The sequence below is a fragment of the Mustela nivalis genome (assembly GCF_964662115.1).
Source record: "Mustela nivalis genome assembly, chromosome: 13".
In the NCBI taxonomy this organism is placed as follows: Eukaryota; Metazoa; Chordata; class Mammalia; order Carnivora; family Mustelidae; genus Mustela; species Mustela nivalis.
This window is the reverse complement of record NC_139032.1, coordinates 62432684-62438683: the sequence shown is the minus strand read 5'-3', so window position 1 is coordinate 62438683 and position 6000 is coordinate 62432684.

Genomic DNA, 6000 nt, shown 5'->3' with positions numbered 1-6000 from the left:
TTTCCTTCCCTCTTTAAACATATCCTCATCACATGGGCTCAGCCATTCCCACGTCTTCATCCCTTCCCTCCTGTCTGGCTCCAGGCTGAACCCCTCCCTGCCCTCCAGGCCTGGGCCTCACCTCATTCTCCCCTTCGCCCATCCTACACAGCCAACCACAGTGATCTTACTAAAATCCTACCGCAGCCCCGCGCGGTGTTTCCTCGTCGCTCACTGGAAATGCCTATTGAATACCCGCTAGATGCTAGACATTGTGATAGACAGGGGGCGGCGGGGGGGGGGGGGGCGTTATAAGCCAACTCTGGCCCCTGAGGCGAATCAGGTCTGCTACCTGTTTTTTGTGAATAAAGTTTTATTGGAACACAGCCCCACTCTCATTTATGTATCATTTATAGAAGTTGTCAGGCTAGGAGGGCAGAGCCAAGTAGTTGTGACAGAGGCAATACGGCCCAAAAAGTCTCAAAAATTGAATACCAGGCCCGTTACAGAAAACAACTTTACTGACCCATGTGCTCTGTGCTGAGCTTACCTCAGGGAGCAAAACAGACGCAGTCACCTGCTGCCTGTAGACCGAGGTCTTCCAGTTCCCACACTTTCTTCCATTTCCCTCTAATCACGAATCCTCTGAGAATACACTGGTTCCTAGACTTCTGGAATTCATCCATCAGTGAAAATAATTTTCTTAATGACAGAGGACTGACGTGGGTGGTCAGGTGGGTATGTTTTTTTAAAAACCAACTACCATCTAATATTGTTAACATTTCCTAAGGAGGAAAACATTTTAACATTAAAGGGTAGCGAGGATATCATTTAAAATGAAGAAAAATTCCTCAAGCCACATGAGTTTTAAAAATTCATTCTGTTGGCTCTATTTTCCTCCCATTTTGCCGTGGCTGGTGAACATTCTTCACAAATCCTCACAGGTCTGTGATCAGGTGCTGAGGAACCTTCGATCGAGTCTAGGAGGACTGGTCTCGTCTGTATCGCTCCGATGTGTTATGAATCTCCCCCATGCAATTTTGCTTCCTCTCGCTCTCCTGCTCACTAAGCTGAACTGAGCTCATAAGTGGCCCGCGTGTAGGGTTCCCTCCGGCCACAGGCTACAGGCCCAGCTGCTCAACCAGATCCAGGCCATTGGCAGCACGGATGAGAGATACGGCTGTGGGTGTCTGTCAGCCACAGAGCAGGGTGACGGGACGGCCAGGAGGGCCACCTGGAGCGTGGCCCTGCCCCTAGGAACCCATTTGACACAGGCATGCTGACAGCTCCATGGCAAAGGTCCCCGCCCGAATGCTTGAGAAATGAGCACTGGCCTCCTGATAAGTCTCTCACATGACCTGGGATGCCATGAGGGCCCCAGGCGGCAGCCACCAGCACCCAGTCAGCAGGTGGTGGCAGGCGACACAGGGAGCTCGCCTTACTGACCAGCAGCCCCAGGATACCAGGTCCTCACTGCTCACATGAAGCTTCTGGAATCCCCTTAAACGATCTCGAAGTTCAGGGAAAAATAAATGATCGCTCCTCCAGGAAGATAATCCCAGCAGGGCTTGATGCCAAAGGGCACTTTTCTGCCTGACTTTCATTCTGGGACAAACACTGTCGTCCCCCAGCACCTCCTCACTGGTGTGTGTGTGTGTGTGTGTGTGTGTGTGTGTGTGTGAAAGACCCCTCGTGAAAAGCCTCCACCATGGGGGCAGTATGAACACGAAACATCCTATCTTTTTTGCAAACAGGGTGGGGACGGCAAATTTCAATCTGCCTTCCACATTAGAGGTTAGAGCTGTATTGTCCTGAGCAGGTCTCCAGCCAAAATGCACCATTTCTCAGACATTCCCATTTAATCCATTGGTAAGACAAAGCGGGGGGGGGGGGGGGGGCTGGAAAACAAAGTTAAATTTCCAAAAGGAAATTAGAAATCTTGAGACGAAATTGGAAAGAAACACCTCACACACTACAAAGAAGGAAACTGAGGCCGGAAGGGGCGGAGAATTGCTCAAGATACCACCAGTAGAGCCGGAACTAGAAAGACTTTCTTGGTCAGTCCAAGTCTCTTCAACTATGCAGTGAAATGTCCAGGTTATCATTCCCCATAATCCAGAATGAAGGAGTTTTCCTTCTAGAAAATGAGAGAAGTACCAGCTTGGATATAGGACATGGTGAAGAGGGAGAATGCCCACAGCAGCAGATAGTGACGCAGCATTCTCTTACCCTTCATAGTCACGTTTCCATTAAAGGCTGAAGGAGGAGCGTCCCCAAATTTTAAGTGAAGACACCACAAAATTTGCTCTCTTAACACCTTCGTATTCACCCCGCAGGGGAAGCCGGGTCCTGAAGAAGCACAGGAACCAAGCGAAGGTCATACACAGTCAGGTGGAGGGTGGGATTAGGGGCTCGGCCTCAGAGGGTCCGTCCAGCTCTCTCCTTGGCAGGGCTTCAGATCAGCAGCAATCCCTGTCCTGAGGCTACCAGCCAGTCTTGAACTTGGGACTTCATCTCAGCTTTCCCTACAGAGAGTCAGCTGTTGTTTTAGGCCAGTCTGTGCCAGGCTGATATCGCATTCCTCTCCTTGGCCCTAGGGCCAGGGACACGCTTTCCTGCAGCCTGATGCCATCCCCCATGGTGTGATTTCTGTGTGGTGGCCCAGGGAACAGCTGGCTCGGGGGCTGGCAGGCTAAGCTCTGAGTCAGGCCTGGCTAACTTCATGAGGGTCACCTGCCCACCAGAAGGGCTTGAGTTTTACTGCCCTCCGGCCATGTGTCATAGCAGGACATACTGAACTCTCCCCGTGACTTGAGGACATGAGTTGGGCTGTCTAGGGCGAGGGGAGGGCAAGAGACCTGAAGGGAATCCAGGCAGCACCTTTCCCTGGGGGAGGGGGAATGCTTCGGTGCATTTGGCGGGGAGGCACCAATCTCAGGTCCCACCCTCATGCAAGGGGAACCAACAGTCTTGGCCTCAGAACCCCCAGTTCCAGACCCATCTCCAGCACACCGTCTTATGGGGCCTGTCTAGGGAACCAGCAGATTTCTTGGCAAAGGGTGGAGTGGACGGGGTGCCCTTCCCTGGAGAAAGAGTCAAGAGCATCAGGAAGTGACACCCTGCCCATGGCCCAGATCCCCGGCTTCTATAGGCCCAAGGACCTCAAGGTCCTTTCCCTTGAAAGCAGAGGCTCAGAGAAGGGAAGAAGCTTCCCTTGGTCACATAGGCATTGAGAGCCAGGACTGAAATCCTGTCCTCTGTCCTGTCCAGTTCTCAGCCCACAAATGCTTTCAGGCGAAACACAGAACACTACCCAACAACAACACACCCATTCTCCTCAAGCGCACATAGGACCTTCCTCTGGGCAGGCCACAAATTAAGTCACGATAGCCAAAAGGTAGAATCAACCCAAGTGTCCATCAACAGATGAATGGATAAACAAAATCTCATATATATGTACACACACACACACACACACACACACACATTGGATACTCCTCAGCCTTAAAGAGGAGGGAAATTCTGACACATACGACAGCATGGATGAAACTTGAAGACATTATGCTAAGTGAAACGTCAGTCTCAAAAGGATAATTACTGTATGTTTCCAGCCTTATAAGGCGCCTACAGTGGGCAAATTCATGGAGACAGAAACAGAATGGTGGCTGCCAGGGACTGTGGCAGGAGAGGGACTGGGGGCCATTGTCCGATGAGGACAGAGTTTTGGTTTTGGAAGATGACACATTCTGGAGATGGATGACAGCGATGGTTGCACAGCAATGTGAATGTGCTTAATGCCGCTGAATAGTAAACTCAAAAAATGGCTAAAATGATAAATTTTAGGTTATGTCCATTTTATCACAATTTATAAAAATAAGTCACTTTTAAAAATGAAAGAATGAGGAGGGAATGTTCCAAGCAGTCCAGATTGGGGAGAGAAGTCTAGACATTAGAAACAGTTTGTACAAAAGCACAGAGGTCTGAAAGACATCTCTGTGTGTCAGGCTCACAGAGGCAAGGGCAGCCCCGTGGGCGGGAGAAGGTCTCAGAATGCCCGGCTGGGGAACCTTCATGCCGCTGTCTGGGCTCTAGGGAGGACATGCTCACCAGCCGCAGCTCAGAACAATCAGACAGAGAGGTGCGCAGGTAGGGCAGACAGGACCTGGGACATGGGTGAAGAGTAACCTCTAGCCAGACAGTCCAAGGGAAACTTCTTTCTAAACAGCCCCAGCTGCCCAGCCCTGTGGTCACCGTCTGTGGTCTCCATCCCAGGGCTGTGGCGACAGTGATTCAAGCCATTTGCCTCAGGAGGCCCCTGGCTGAAGGCAGGAGGGATTCCCCTAAAAATGAAACCAGGAGTAGATGTGTTGGTGGGGGAGGAAGGGTGCGCCCGAAGCTCTTCTCTGCCGTGTCACTCTCCCTGCACCGTGCAGTCTGGGTGACGCCTGAGCAGAGACATCGGGCCGGTCTCCCTGCAGGCCCACTCTGCGGTGTCTGTCAGCTCACAGGGAGGCGAGGTCAGCAGCTCCCGTGTGAATATGGGCGTGAGGAGTGGGAGAGGGCCTCTGTGAAGTCTTCAAATCAAGTAAATGTGGAAAAACCCAACTTTGCATCTTTTACGGTGACATCAGGCAGCCCCATGTCTCTGTATGGGCCTCAGTTTGCCCGTCCATGAAATGAAGGAATCAGACCCGTAACTCCATCGTTAGGCCCCCAACATGAGGAAGGACTGGGTGTTACTGGACACATTTCAGTAGGCGCACACATGGGTCAAAGCATGGGGGGGAAATAGATTAGCCCGTGTGGGAGATACACATCGCTACCACTCAACTTCTATGGCCTGGCCCGAAATCACATGTCGACCAAGTCCCTGAGCAGGCAACCTCTCCCTGGTGACAACTCTGAGAGCCGTCAAAGGAAGCTCTTATCTTCAGTGGAGAGTCAGCCATCTTGGCCACGTACATGTTTCAGACACAAAGCTCCTCTCAAATGCTCAACATCCTACACAAACACATGTGGGTCTTTTCTTGTCCATGGCTGTTCCTCTGTTTGCCAAACTTATATTCTGTACCCGCCTCTGCCCCAGATGTGGAACACGTGAACGAGTGGAATTTCCTTGAACGTGGTTCTCGTGTGGTGGTGCATCCAGCCCCAACTGTGGCTTCTTCATCTGGGTGACCTCAGCCTCTGCCTCCGCCTCACCTCTGAAATTGCCAGGGCATCTCCCTCAGCCCTCCGTTTCACAAATAAACTTGCTCTTCAATACAGACTACTGTTTTCACTACTTCTAAAAACTTGTGCCACCCACCTCGGAAAGTAGAGTCTAAGAAGCACAGATAAGAAGCAGAGAGCTTAGCTCTGTGTCTGCACCGAGAGGCTGCTTTTTGAGTTCTTTGAGATAACAGAAAAAAGAGGGAGCCCTTGCACTTTGAAACTGTCCTGGCCCCTCAGAAATCTCCCTAAAAAGACAACAACAACAAAAAATGTCAGTGGCAAGGGGAATGCCCCCCAGAGAGGGACAGCTAATACTTGGGAATAATAATCAAGCTAAGAATTGACAAACTTCTGATACAGAGTCAGAGAGTAACTGTTTTAAGCTTTGCAGACCCCACAGTCTCAGTCCCAAGTATTCACCTCCACTCCTATAGCAAGAAAGCAGCCATAGACAATGTGTCAATGAATGAGCATGGCTCGGTTCCAATAAAACTTTATTTACAAAAACGGCCAGTGGCTACGTTAGGCTCAACCAAAGTTGGTCAGCCCCTGACCTAAACAACCCCATTTGCTGGTCCTAACTTGAGAGGAAATGGAAAACTCTATTTGTTTTATAACAAAGTAAGAACTTGACTGGATGGTTTTTTAATTTTCCCACAAAGAAACTATAGTTTGCAGACGGTTTCCCAGGGGATCCCCTAAACTTTCATGGCAACAGTTCAACGTACAAAGGATGTAATGACAAAATCCATGAGTTCAGATTACGGCAGGGCACAGAAGACTTGGAAGCACAGACGTCAAAGAGCA